Raw genomic sequence first — 15,052 nt, forward strand, 5'->3', positions numbered from 1 at the left:
CTGTGGAGAAGACCTTCTCCCAGTGGCCAAGAATGAAATCTGCCTGCAGAGAAAATCCGAGAGAAGACAGGGATAGCAAATTCTGACTTTGCTTCAGATCTCACTTGAAACCATTCCTAACTTCAGCTCTGCCACATTTCCTCTTATTTTAGTCAATCTGCATCCCCCTTTCTGCTTCTGCAGATTTAATTTAGATTTTTCTGACTATAAACCACTCAAGAAAGACCTATACAATAGACTGTCTAATCTCCACTGAACCTAGAAGATTATGGGTACTCAATTCAAAAATATTTGATAGTAAATTTTATTTCCTTTTAAAGGTAGGAAATGTGGATTAATTCATTTGAGCCACCTATTTCCTAAAACAGATTTTCACAAATTACAACCAAATCTGTCATTGCCACCCCCACCTTCTTCTGGTCCCAGGTCTGTTTTTGCACAACCAAAAGCTAAGAACGGTTTCTACATTTTTAAATGCCCAGGAAAAAATAAAAATAATATATTGTGTTACATAAAATATAAAATTCAAAGTTCAATGTTTATAAAGTTTTAAATTTCATGAATAAAATATGCATGGAAATTTGTTTTCTCTCTTGTTACATAAGCACCTGCGTAACATCCTTGATTTTGCCTCTTGTCCAACAAAGCCTGAAATATTTACAATCTGGGAACTTTCAAAACTGTTTGTTAATCCTGTCCTAGAAAATAATGAGAGTGCAAAATTGACTAACTTTTCTGAGGCAAGGAATTGTGTCTTGTATTATTATCTTTAATTGAAATTGTATACAATAGTGCTTGGAAAAATTCTCTGTAAATAGAAACATTTAGGAGATTGACTCAACTAAACTGGGTGGCACGTAGGAGGAGGTGCGACATAATGATAGTGAGCACTGTTCGCTAATAGATCACCTCTAGGACTGTCTGAAAACAGTGATTAGTATTATCTGCTTGTCCTGCAAAGCATAGTAAACAATAACCTCCCCCTTGTAATGAAAGGTTTGAGGAGTAATTTGACTACTGAGGACTTACATGAGATAACCGAATCTGAGATTCTCACAGTTCAAAAGTCAGAGACTTGAATGTGTTAATTAGCTCATATTTTATTTTTTAAAATTTTTGAAAGATTTTTTTATTTGAAAGACAGAGTTAGAGAGAGAGGAAGAGGAGAGAGAGAGAGAGAGAGAGAATCTTCCATCCTCTGGTTCACTTCCCAAATGGCCATAACAGATGGGGCTAAGCCAAGGCAAAAGAAAGATCTGAGTCTCCTACATGGGTGCAGAGGCCCAAGAACTTGGGCCGTCTTCTCTGCTTTCCCAGGCACATTAACAAGGAGCTGAATTGGAAATAGAGCAGCCAGGACAGGAACTGGGACCCATGTGTGATGCCAGTTTTGCAGGAGACAGCTTAACTGGCTTAACCACTGTGCCACAATGCTGACTCTCACTCATATTTTATTTATTTATTTTATTTTTTGACAGGCAGAGTGGACAGTGAGAGAGAGACAGAGAGAAACTCACTCATATTTTAAAGGCATTTCTGAGAATACTGAGTTTCTCAGACATTTATTCCCCAGCATGTGTAATTTACTTTTTCAAAAAGAATTTTTATATGTATTTATTTATCTGAGAAGCAGAGAGAGAGAGAGAGAGAGAGAGAGAGAGACCAAGCCCGCATTCACTGCTCAGGGCCCAAATTCCTGAAATAACTGGGAATGGGCCAGGGCTAACGCCCAGAGCTGAGAACTAAATCCAGATCTCCCATGTGGGTGGCAGTGACTCTACAATTTGAACCATTACCCACTGCATCCCAGAGACTAAATCAGCAGGAAGCTTGAATTGGGATCTGGAGCCAGAGTGGATCCAGGCACTCCAGCGTGAGAAAAGGATGTCTTTAATTTTCAGTCTTGTTTTGCTGTTGATTTTTTTGTTTGGATTGTTGTTTTTCTTTTTGCTTTTAAACATTTATTTATTTGAAAAGCATTAGGACAGAAGAAAGGGAAAGACCAAGAAATCTTTCATCTGTTAGTTCACTCCACGGATGTCCAGCAGTTGTGGGTAGGCCAGGCAGAAGTCAGGAGCCAGGAAATCCATCCAGGTCTCCCACATGGGTGGCAGCAATTCAAGTCCTTGATCTGTAATCCTCTGCCTGCTAGGATGCACATGGGTGGAATCTGCATTGGAGGGAAGCAGAGACAGGACTTCAGTCACACACATTGTGATGAAGGGTGTGGGAGTCCACGGAGGCAGTGTAGCCTGCTGCGCTACAAGGCCCACACCTGCATGGTTTTACCACAATAATCTGTTCTGTTAAGATATTTCAGGAATGGGAGATGTAAGCAAAGGAAAAATGGGTGTTATGAGTAGTGTGATACTGGATCATGGAAAAGTTTGGAGAAAGCAATACTGTGTGTGGCACTCCGTTGGTGGGTTTTAATTTTTTTCAATATGAGAACAGTGCTTAAGAGAGAGACAGGTGTAGGAGAAGAAAATTTTTTCACTTCACAATTTTATCTAAAAAACAAAGTTCTGCTTGAGTATAATTCAAAAAGTAGTAAGTGTATATTGTCATCTTAGTTTCAATGCTGAAAATAATTTGATGGGCAAGGAGTGTTAAAGAATCATTTATGTTTTATCAAATATCATGTGGTCACACCATATTCTCTCATAGGGACTATTTGAGATGATTAATTAATTTTTTAAAAAGAGTTATTTTATTTATTTGAAAGGCAGAGTTGCAGAGAGGGGGGGGGGAGAGATTTTCCATCTACTGGTTCACTCCCTAGATGGCCACAATGGCTGAGGGGAGGCCAGGCTGAAACTAGGAGCCAGGAGTTTCACCCCAGTCTTCCACATGGGTGCAGGGGCCCGAAGCACCTGGGCCATCCTCTGCTGCTCTCCCAGGTGCATTAGCAGGGAACCAGATCGGAAATCGGAAGTAGAGCAGCCAGCACTTTAACTGGCACCCACAGGGGATCCTGGCATAGCAGGTGGCAGCTTAACCCATTCCTCCACAATGCCAGCCCCTGAATAATCATTTATAAAGCATTACTGGTGGACTATCTTTTATGGAGAGCCTCTTAACCATATGTAGTGAAAGACAGGAGATTCCTGCCATCTGCTCAATTACTCCCTAGAAGCAGGGCTTTGTGATCCACAAGAGGAGAACTCTTCACCACTTTTCTCAAGAGGCTCTCCTTGGCTTAGCAGAAACATAGTAATTAGAAGCCTTAACTAGAAGAATTAATTAAGTCTTAGATCCAAATTTCAAATTAGGGAATTCTGTGTAGTTCATTCAATACCTAAGTAGGAAGAACCAACCATTTTCTATCATTGTGACCCAACACAGACACAATGACAAGCAAACCAGAGGAGAGCCTACCCTCATGGTACCATCATCTACATGCCACCCTGTGCCTGTAGGACACGCCAGTCTCTGGCAACTCATTAGTATCTAGCTTCTTTTTTTTTTTTTTTTTTTTTTTTTTTTTTTTTTTTTTTTTGTTAGAGTAGAAGTCTTTTTTTATTCTTGCAGTATCTAGCTTCTTATTGAATTTATTCTTATGTTATTCCCACAGATGCATTTAAAATGACAATGACTGACTTTAGTGAGCACATACTAAAGAGCAGAGTCTGTATTCAGAGGTTCATAATACAGTATTTCAACACAATCCTGACCAGTTCTCAAGGCTCAGTTCTAAACCATTGGAAAACAAGGCCTCCCTATAAAACTACTGATTGCTACCAGGTCTTATAAGAAGTAAGAATCAGTGGATGGATACATTAATTAGGTAAAGTAGTTCCACAGAGAAAGAGAAAGTAAAGGCTAGAGAAGTAGAACTGATGTAGTGTTTAACAGAGTAACATCCACATTGAAGAAAATTTCTGAACAGCGATAACAGCCTGTATTGAATGGTCCTGTAATCTATGACTAGATTAGTGCCTATATGAAATGCCTTGAAAATCACACACAGGAGTCTGAATTTAATGCAGCAGACACTGAACTGCCATAGAAGTTGCTAAAAATAAGACAATAGTTTTCAGAATGCACTGATGTTTTAAGAGATTGTTTGTTATATTGGCTTTAGAAGATGGTATTTGGTGAGATCCCAGCGGAAAGAACAGGCCATCAGAGAAGAAGGTACCTTTCTCTGAAGGGAGGAGAGAAATTCCACTTTGATATGGCCTTGTCTAAATAAGATCAGAGTTGGTGAACTCAAGAGGCTTCTACAGCCTTGGCAGTTAAGGAAAAGAGCCTCGGGTGATTACTGACATCATAAATAAGAGTGTCAGTTGTTAAATCAACAACGTGAGACACTGTTCACCTGATCCCCATGTAGGATCTCTGTCCTTAATGTGTTCTACTATGAGAATTAATGGTACAACTACTACTCGAACAGTACTCCATATTTTGTGTGGCTGTGTGGGTGTAGTCTGTTGAAATCTTTACTTAGTACGTCCTAGGTTGATCTTCTGTATATAAAGATAATTGAAAATGAATCCTGAGGAAGAATGGAATGGGAGAGGGAGTGGGAGATGGGATGGTTGTGGGTGGTAGGGAGGTTATGGGGGAAGAAGCCGCTATAATCCAAAAGTTGTACTTCGTAAATTTTTATTTATTAAGCAAAACAAACCAAACCAAAACAAAAAAGATGGTATTTGGTGGAGATACAGAATGCATGCATTAGGGTTCTGCAATAAAACATCACCAAAAGAATAGAGTTGGAAGGATGGCTGGAAGACAGGAAGGGAGGAAGGAAGCAAGGGAGGGAAGGAGGAAGTTAGGAAGGAAGATATGTACAATGGGGGGTTGGCTTCTGTTATTTTGTAGGCAGAGAAGTTCCATAATCTGCTGTCTACAAACTGGAAAATGAAGAAAGCTGATAGCATGGTTCTGTTCCAAGCCCAGAAGTTCAAGAACCAGGAGAACCAATGATGTAAACTGTAGTTCAAGTACTAGGACCCAAGAACCAAGAGAGCTGATGCTTATGATGGAAGATGCAGGTCCCAGAAGAGAGAGAATTCACACTTCCACTGCATCCTCATTCTATTCAGGGATTGATGATATCCGCCTACTTTGGTGAAGGTAATCTTTACTCACTGTACAGACTGAAATGCTAATCTCACAAATGCACTCTAAAGTAATGTTTAATCAGCTATCAGGGGTCCTGTTACATCACTCAAGGTAAAACATAAAATTAACTATCATAATATACTAACATGCCAACTGTGAGGAGAGAAGGGAAAACAAGGCAAACTCCAAGAACATTGATATTTAAGGGGAATTAAGATGTCAGTGGCTGGTTGTCTAAGCAAATGTGTTCTGTAGACAGTTTAAATTAAAATGTTGTAGTCTGAACAGCATTAAGGTTGGTTGTAGGAGATAAATATATCCATATGTCTATATCTAATTTATTTATGAATCTATCCACCTGAGTGTTCATTGAGGAGGAGAAGATGGAGTGAGTATAGAAAAAGAGCCAAAGGTAGAGGCCATAGCTTTGCTGGAAACTCAGTGTGTTAAGAAGGAAAAGGGAGAAGAACAAAGAAGGCAAAGAAGAATCTTTCATCCAGATTGGAGCACAAAGGGGTGCAGGGTCATGCAAAGCAAGAGAAGACTGAAAAAGAAGGAGCAGGTGTTCAACAGTGTCAAAAGCCGTAAAGAGGTCAGGAGGATGAAAGCTGAGGAGAGATTGGATCTGATAAATAGGAGGTCATTGGTGACACTTGAGAAAGAATTCAATAACATGGACCCGGGTAGGAGCAGACTGCAGGGAATACTTAGGAAGGAATGTGAAGGCAATTAATGTGGGTCCCTAGCTTAACAGCTTTGACACCAAAAAGATAGAAATTGTAGTGTTCTAGTATAACATATCTCTTCTTTCTTAATAAGAGACAATAGAAAAGTGAGACTCATCTAACAAAATGTCTCTTTCCAGCAATATTTCCTGGAGCCTCTATAATCTTTAGTAGTTTAGAAACCCATGGCAGAAATGTCTTTTTTTATTGAAAACGGAATTATATAATTCTCTCTTTCTAAGTTGCTTTTCCATCAGCATTAACTTTACATTTTCCTTAACTTGTCATCTTTCTGTGCTGACAGCAGAAAGAAAAAAAGCATGCTAATCAACTGAGATAAAAGTGGAATTTCTGGGGCTGTCGACCTCCATGATTTCTCTGGTGGCTCTCCATTGGCAACAGAGTGTCTAATGTTCAGGGACAGAGGATTCAGACCGCAGGGTGCCTGCCAGCTCTCCAGAGGACAGAAACCCACTTTCGCATGCATACAAATGAATCCAGAAATAGGTTGTAAGATAAGAAATGGTATAATGTTATAGAGAGCACCACACTGTGCAAAGGGGCCTGGACGCTCCTGATTGAGGGGGAGTTGGGGTGCTGTGTGGCTGGAGTAGATAATGACATTAGAAAAGAATCATTCGCAGGCATCATATATTTTCCCTGTATGCTGTGCCAAGGTAGCAGGTTGGTTAATTGTGTAAAATGTAAGACTGAACATCTCCTTTTCCCTCACCTTCCAAAAATGCTTATGCTTGCAAAGGGAAAATTTGGCATCAGTTTCCATTCATTTTCAGAGGATGAAAAAAGGCTAATGGGGAGATGTATTGATCTTTTGAAAGGTCAGGAGCAGATTCATAGGTCATGGTGCTACTTCTGAATAGCCAAGATGCTATGTGAGGGGAAGAACCACAGGAAGACACTATTTAAAAGCCAAAGAAATGCCTCATGCATAAAATCAACCATGTTTTGTTGCCTTTGTTCTTCGAAAACAACATAGCACTGTATACTCCTATATGTGTGTGCGTGTTTGTATAGTACACCTTCATTTACTTTAAAATTAGAAGCAGAGTGCAGATAATGAGTTTAGTATTTTAAGAAATAAGAAGAAGGCTATTTCAAAGTTAGCAAAAGGAAGGGATATGTACAGAGGGCAAGGGACAAAAGAAGAAAGAGGAGAGATGTTCAGAGTGAAGCGAATATAAAAATGAAAGCAGGGAATGGTAGGGAAAAGTAAGAGAAATGAGAAGGAGAAAGAGAAGGGGAAATGGGTATGGAGAGTAATGCCAATGTAGAAGTTGAGCACCTATGCAGTAGTGCACCAGCGTAGTAGTGAGCACCTACTATGTTGCCGTAGCTTTGTGGTATAAAGAAGTAAAGGAGGAAGATTAGCAAAGCCATGCCAAAGAAGACCTGGCATGCCAAGTCTCATATGTTGTGAGATGAATGTTTTGGTTGGAGACTTGCTGTCCTCTTTTTTTAAGATTTTATTTATTTGAGAAGTAGAGCCATAGACAGAGAGGAGAGACAGAGAGGTCTTCCATCCGCTAGTTGACTCCCCAAATGGCTGCAACGGGAGCTGAGCTAATCTGAAGCCAGGAGCCAGGAGTCCTATTACACACTGTTCTGACCGATTAAGGGCACCAGAATGCATGTGCTTTCATGTTATTATCCTTCAAAATTATAGCTAATTCTCTAACCATTTAGAACAGTCCTTTCAAAGTTTGAAATATGTATTTCTTGTTTGATTTTCAAGATCCAAAGCAAATTTTGGAAAAAAAGATTCAGTTTCCTTCAGGTTGTTGAAGTTTTACCAAAGCGGGAAGGAGTGGTGGTGGCATTTTAGAAGATGGCTTTGGAGTCCCTTGTGGTATCATTGTAGAAGTTAACTGCAAGAAGTTATCTGACTTTCCAAAGTAAGGTGTCCTTTTCAAAGACCTCAGATGGCTCTTTCTGAACCTGGCTATTAGTTTATTATGCTGAGTTTCCTAACCTCCTTGAACATTCAAGTTACTGTACTCTTTTTGTGCTTTACATATTTCTCAGGTGGACTCATACCTAACTGGACCCATTCATCCAATCAACTGTTCATCAACCATCGTTCATCCTCAATCCCTCCCTCCTTTCTTGCCTATACTTAATATAGTCTATGGATCCTTAATTCTTTTCCTAAATAGTCCCATGGAATTCTAGAGAAAACTTATTGATTTCTTTATTTTTAAGATTTATTTATTTATTTGAGAAGCTATTACACACAGGGAGAGGGAGACAGAGGTGGAGATGAGCAAAGCCATGCAAAAGCAAAGCCATACAAAAGAAAACCTGACATGACAAGTCTCAAAGATTCTGGGATGAGTATGCTGATTGGAGATTTGCTGTCTATTTTTTTAAAGATTTTATTTATTTATTTATTTGAGAGGTAGAGCCATAGACAGAGAGAGGAGTGATAGAGAGGAAAGTCTTCCACCCACTATTTCACTCCCCAAATGGCACAAAGGTTGGAGCTGGGATGATCCAAAGCGAGGAACCAGGAGCTTCTTCAATGTCTCTTATGCTGGTGCAGGGGTCCAAGCACTTGGGGGGGTCATCTTCCACCACTTTCCCAGGCCATTTATAGAGAATTGGATGGGAAGAAGAGCAGCCAGGACTTGAACCAGCATCCAAATGGTATGCCAGCACTGCAGGCGGAGACTTATCCTACTACGCCACAGTGCCAGCCCCAAGAATATTGATTTCTGACCTCACTTGAAACTTGGGCAAAGTCTATCAGAATGCTATATGTCACCTCTCAGTTCTAGCCTGGTTGCTAATAACAGATGTGCATATTAGTCTACACATTCTCTGGTTCTTTTAAAAATGAATATACTCTGGCTGAGCACAAATTTCTGGAGGATTAAATATGTTTTTATGTACATTTACATACTCTCCATTTTAAAGGTTACTATAAGTTCTATGAGTATAAATTTTTTTTCTATTAGAGGACATCCATAAAATGTAATATAATTGTGCCCCTTTTCTCTCTGTATGGTGTAGATCTGGTATAGCTCTGAAATAACTTTCCATGCTTTTATGGCTCAACTCTCTGTTGACCACTGAAAGCTACCACAGCAATATTCTGCTATACACTTTTGGCTCATGATATTAGCATATTGTATTGCAAGTATCCTCAACCAAAGAGGACACTTCTATATTACTTTAAGGTGAATGTTTTAAAATATAGCTGTTCTCTAGGCTGTGATCTTTCCCTTTGCTATCATTTTGTCTTCTAGGGAATAGTTTTGGATTCTGATAGCTAGCAAAAACTGTTCACTCATTGCTCTTCCTTTACAATGGTGATAGTGCTATATGACACTAAATTCTAACATAAGGGTTTTGCAGAGGCTCTTCAAGTTGCCTTCAAAAACGATTAAGAAAAAAGAGTGCAGGCATTTGAGAATTATTGGGAAAACTGGGACATTAAAAAGGATATCATAAATAACTTGTACTCTTGTACAATTGATAAACAATTATATATAAGGTAGCCGCCTGAAGTGTCTACAGAAGAAATTTTCTTTTTTTTTTCCAGTTGCATCCATTTTGTTGCAAAAGACAGGATTTCATTCTCTTTTACATCTGAGTAGTGTTCCATAGTGTATATACACCACATTTTCTTTATCCAGCCGTCAGTTGATGGACATCTGGGTTGATTTCACATCTTAAAGAAAATAAAGATGCAGAGATCACACCTTCACAGGGATCAAATGATGGTGATGTGGTCTCACTCTGCGTCAGGTCCTGCTGACTCTCCTAGCATTCCAGCTCCAGGAGGGCATCCCCTACCCTACAAGGCTTATGCCTCCAGAGACTGACAAACTGATCTGCCAGCCGAATTCAGCCCACCATCTGCTTTTTAAAATAAAAGTTTATTGAAACACTGACAGACCCTTTCCTTACACTTTTTCTCTGGCTGCTTTCCTAATATACAATATACACAATTGTGTAATTGTGGCAAACATTATATATCCCACAAAGCCTAAACTATTTGATATCCAACTCTTAAAAAGTTTGCCAATCCTGTCTCTAACGGGTATAAAGTGGTGCTAAAGAAAAGTTTGGTCTTCTAAGCTATAAAAAATGTTTTAACTCAAATTCTGGGTATTAGTAGAAAATCATAAATTTTTGCTATACCTTATAGTTCTCAGCATTAGGAGGAATCTTAGAAGTCATTAACTCCTTCTCGCTGCAATGCAGATGGGAAAAATTATCTTTCTTCTTCATGAAGAGGTTAATCCAATGAGTAAAGTAAAAAGAGTAAATGAACACTTAGATGAGAGAATGATGTACCCACTTAAGAGAACTGAGAAAGCAGCTTACATATAAACAAATGTAATTAAGACGTAAAGAACAGTCAATGTGTTAATAGTAAGGCATGCTACAGTTCTAGCCTATTAATTTCAATAGGACCAGTGCCTGGAATTATGTTCTCAAATTTGATTTTCTCTGGACAATTGAAAGCTATAAAGCTTAGTTTCTTTAATGTATTATCCACGAACCTATGAATTTACCTTCTTTTTTCCCTAGATGCTTTGCATTAACCAAGATTTCACTTTTCTTGTCTGTTTTGTTTTGTTTTAACCTTCTCTATGTCATATATATGAAAGTCCTTCTATAATTCCATAGTATAAGGGAACTCATAGGTTTTACTGATAGGATGCTAAGAAGAATCAGGGCACAATTCAGTTTCAATTGCAAAAGATAATTGAAGAAAAAAATGAGAAACATAATTCTCATTAGTTTGGGGGAAATGTTGAAAATAGGAGAAATTTGTGTTCTGTTTTCTTTCCCTTTTTGCTGATAGGCCATTTAAATTATTGAGGAATATGAAGTATTTGTATGTGCATGCACACATACACACACACACACACACACATATTGGAAGTATTAAGAGGGTAGAAACTTTATCTGAGTATGACAGTCAGAGGTGGCACATTTGGGAGGCAATTAGGTCTAGGAAACACCTCAGGGTGCAGGCTTCAAGACCGAATCTTGGTAGTTACAGAAAACCAGGGAGAGAGACCACAGGTCTCACACACACACACACACACACACACTCCTTAGTTCCCAGAGTATTTAGCAAATAACATTTATTTAGTTCCCAGTTCTGGAGGCTCAAGGTCAAGGGGTTTCTTCTGATGGTGGCCTTCGTACCAACAGAGTTCCAAGGTTGTGCAGACCATTTCATGGCAAAAGGAAGGGAATGTGCACGTGTGTGTATATGTGTGTTTGTGTGTGTGTGTGTGTGTGTGTGAGAGAGAGAGAGAGAGAGAGAGAGAGAGAGAGAGAAACCTGTGGTCTCTCTCCCTTGTTTCCTATAACTACCAAGATTCGGTCTTGAAGCCTGCACCCTGAGGTGTTCCCTAGACCTAATTGCCTCCCAAAGGTGCACCTCTGACTGTCACACTCAGATATAAGTTTCTACCCCCTTAATACTTCTGATAGCCTTAGGAGAGACACTCAAACCATCATTATCCAAACCATAGCAAAGCATTATCATGGCATCTTACAAATAGGAGTTATATGTAGCAAGGATATGTTTGTAGCATGGTAACTTTTAAAAGAAAAAAAAGTTTAGGACTATAGTATTGCAGGTTAAGATGGCCATTGCAATGCTGTATCCCAAATGGGAACCAGTTAATGTCCTCGCTGCTCCACTTGCTATCCAGCTCCCTGTGAATGGCCTGGGAAAAGCAGTGGAAAATGGACCAAGTGGGTAGGTCCCTACTATCCATGTAGGAGACTGGGAAGAGGGCTCCTGTCTTTGGCCTGGCCCAGCTTGTTATTGTGGCTGTTTGGGGATTGAAGCAGCAGATGAGGGACCTCTCTGTCTCTGTCTCTCTGTCTCTCTGTCTCTCTAGCTCTGCCTTGAAAATAAATAAATATTTGAATAACAAAGAAAGGAAAGTTCTTGTTTGACAATAATTACAAATTCACTAATTGTGTTCATTTTTGAGACTTTTCAATTTTCACTACAAATGGAATTATAATGTTGCAATCTCTAAGTAAATGTGCACCTCTTTGTAGGCTGGTAAGTCATTTACCAAAAAAAGGAGTTAGGGAAAAAAGAATTAAAATAAAATGTCTGAATCCTTGGTTGAAACCCATGGTGCATGTAGAAGTCAGTCTCTTTCTGGGGCCAGTTACTATCTTGAGTTACTGCTTCTATTGTATTCTATCATCTCATTGAATTCTGAAAAGTCAGCTTTCCTCAACTGTCCAATATATATTTGTTTCAATTTCAGGCATTAGCACAAAATAGACAAACTTATTTCAGGAGCTAACTGAGATGGAAGATTCTCAGATAGGTGAGGAGCAGGGAAGACAGGTTGCTTTGTGCAGAGATTTGTGCTAAATCCCACTCTCTTGGACAAGTACCTTTCAGATGTGTTGTGTTTCCATTACAAATCCTAAACATGATGTTTTATTTGAAATCATATAAATGTAGCCTCAGTGCTGTAACTGTATTTGTAAACATTGTTTTTAAATAACTAAGCTTCCCTGAGCATCTACTGCAATGATCTAATAGAGGGAACAAGAACCAATAGTTCTGATTGTCACTGAGTAAATGAAGAAAATTCTTGGAATTACATGTGGGCTGTTTTTCACTAATAAAATTGTTAACCCAACAAATGTTAAAGATTGACAGTTTTTGCCAGAAATATGGATAGATCATTGCCTACACTAAGCAACATACTAGACAAGATGACTTACTACTGTCTTTCAGCTAACTCTCACATTCTATAGTTCCTTGGGACAAATGAATTTTCAGCCATCCATATTTGCCTCTGAGTATAGAGCAATAGGAAGTGAATATCTCACAAAATGCAAATAATTGGATTGTCTAAAGAGACACAGATTCTCCAAATGAGTTGGTTTCAACAAAAATGTCTGAAAATAATGTACTACTTGATTCACATATTATGAAAAAAATTGGTTGTATTTGAGCATCAAATGCTCATTTAATAAATATTTGTTGGTGACTTACTTATGCCAGGAATTATAAACATTCAATGTTAAGTGGGAAGATATGGTTTGTGGAACACCTAGTCTAATAGGATATTATGTGTGATAAATAAACTAATAATCAAATAAACAAAAATAGAGACAAGTTGGAATAAAAGCAAAGAAGCAGAACAACATTTTACTAAAATCAATGAGTGCTGGACTACCAGTCTATTGAGTAGTGTGCTAAGACCTTTCTGAGGAAGTGAGATCTGAAAGATCTAGTCCTAGGAGAGGTGGGCAGGGACAAGCACTTAGGCTGAAGGAACAGCACGTACACAAGACATCAGGTAGGAGCTGTTGAAGGATTGAAAGAAAGCCAGCATACTTAGAATCTGTTGAGAAAGGTAAACTAGAGCGAGAGTCAAAATCCATGGTTGGAATCATAGTCCAGGTAAAATGGAGCCTTAGGAAAGATCTGAAGTATAAGGCCATAGAAAGATTTATAATCTGATTTATGTTTTAAAAAAATCTTGGTACTGTTGAAATGGAATGAAAGGGAGCAGTAGCATTGGGAACAAGGAGAGGTGAGTGAGAGGCTGCTGTTATCTTCCAGGTCAGTAATGATGAGGTACTGGACTAAGGTGAAGACAAAATGAGATAAAAAGAAATAGATAGAGGTGGGCCAGCACCATGGCTCACACGGTTAATCTTCTGCCTGTGGCACCAGCGTCCCATATGGGTGCCGGGTTCTAGTCCAGGTTGCTCCTCTTCCAGTCCAGCTCTCTGCTGTGGCCCAGGAAGGCAGTGGAGGATGGCCCAAGTGCTTGGGCCCCTGCACCTGTGTGGGAGACCAGGAAGAAGCACCTGTCTCCTGGCTTCAGACTGGTGCAGCGCCAGCTGTAGCAGCCATTTGGGGAGTGAACCAATGGAAGGAAGACCTTTCTCTCTGTATCTCTCTCTCTCTCTCTCCCTCTCTCTCTCTCTCTCTCTCTCATTGTCTATAACTCTACCTGTCAAAAAAAAAAAAAAAGAAAGAAATAGAGGTAATACTTTGTTGAGAAGTGGTGGACTAATCATAATATATTTATGGAGGGTGATAGAAAAAAGTGTCTAATGATTTTGATTACTTTAATAGACTCCTAAAGAATTAGATTAATGTTTGTTTATGGGTGGGCTTTATTTTTAGTGATTCACCTCTTTTTGAGGCTATGGTATGCTTTTTTTCTTGGTTTTTGGTTTTGGAAAATTGTTTTATATTTTATTAGAGCAAGGCTCCCTATTTTATTCATTTATTTTGCTGTCCTGTTGAAGAGGGTCTGACCCTAGAATCATGTAAGATTTCTTATATATGGGTCTCCTCAAGCTGTTTTATTGCATGATGCTGTCACAAAGGGAATGCATGTTCTGTCGCAGTGATATGAAAGTTTTGTTCATGGTGGTTGGCTTTCATCTGATTTGACTACTGAGGAAGCCACTTGGATATCTTACTCTGTTCTGTCTTTGGTAGAGCTTCATACGTTGTACAGATGCAATATTTTTCTTCTTTCATATTATTTTGTAAAAACTAGTAGGGCAGATATCACAAAGTTTAGAATGACGTTTCTCTATTCTTTTGTCTACCCATTTAACAGTACTAGAAGATGAAGTGATACATTAATTATGATTTATCATTTTCTTTGCTCAGATTTTAGAAAGATTTCTCTCAACGAATCCGGAATTATATTTGTATCAATTTGAAGATTTGTTTAAAGTACATACTTATAGGTATCAGGAATATAAGTCCAGGAGCATACACTGTTTGTGCAAGCATGCGATGTTCAGAATGTTTATATATATGGCTTATGTTATACATATGACTTAAATCCATGCCTGTATGAAAATTGTATGTGTATCACTGTACTTGATGTATTGTGCATGTCTGATGGATATTTCTTGAATGAATGAATGAATATTTTGTTATCACATGAGGATATTCAGTGGCCATGTTTTTGAATTAAGACCAATGACTATAAGAGGCCTTCTAATTTTAAAAGAATGGAAATAGAAAACAAACAGTAACATATTCACATAATGGTATGTATTCTACAATAAAAAAAAAAGATCTATCAGTGAACTTTTGAAACTAAACAACAAAAACCCAGTATAAAAATAGACAAAAAATTTGAATAGACATTTCCCCCAAAGAAGTTACACAAATTTTATGTAAGTACTTGAAAAGAAACTCAACATCACTAATCATTAGGGAAATACAAATGAAAACTGTAATGAGACACAATCTC

General features: G+C 38.6%; 1 long non-coding RNA gene across 2 annotated transcripts in view; it reads right to left on the reverse strand.

Moving 5' to 3' along the window:
* Positions 1-1,087: 1,087 nt before the first annotated feature.
* The window catches only part of LOC108177921 (uncharacterized), a 215,971-nt gene continuing 202,006 nt past the window's right edge, over positions 1,088-15,052 (reverse strand). For both annotated transcript variants that reach the window (XR_016232434.1, XR_011387891.2), the window contains one exon: positions 1,088-2,170. This is a non-coding gene — a long non-coding RNA (uncharacterized LOC108177921). The remainder of the gene's footprint in view (positions 2,171-15,052) is intronic.

This window comes from Oryctolagus cuniculus, chromosome 4 (assembly GCF_051225735.1).
Source record: "Oryctolagus cuniculus isolate XC-2025 breed Fujian yellow rabbit chromosome 4, ASM5122573v1, whole genome shotgun sequence".
Taxonomy (NCBI): domain Eukaryota; kingdom Metazoa; phylum Chordata; class Mammalia; order Lagomorpha; family Leporidae; genus Oryctolagus; species Oryctolagus cuniculus.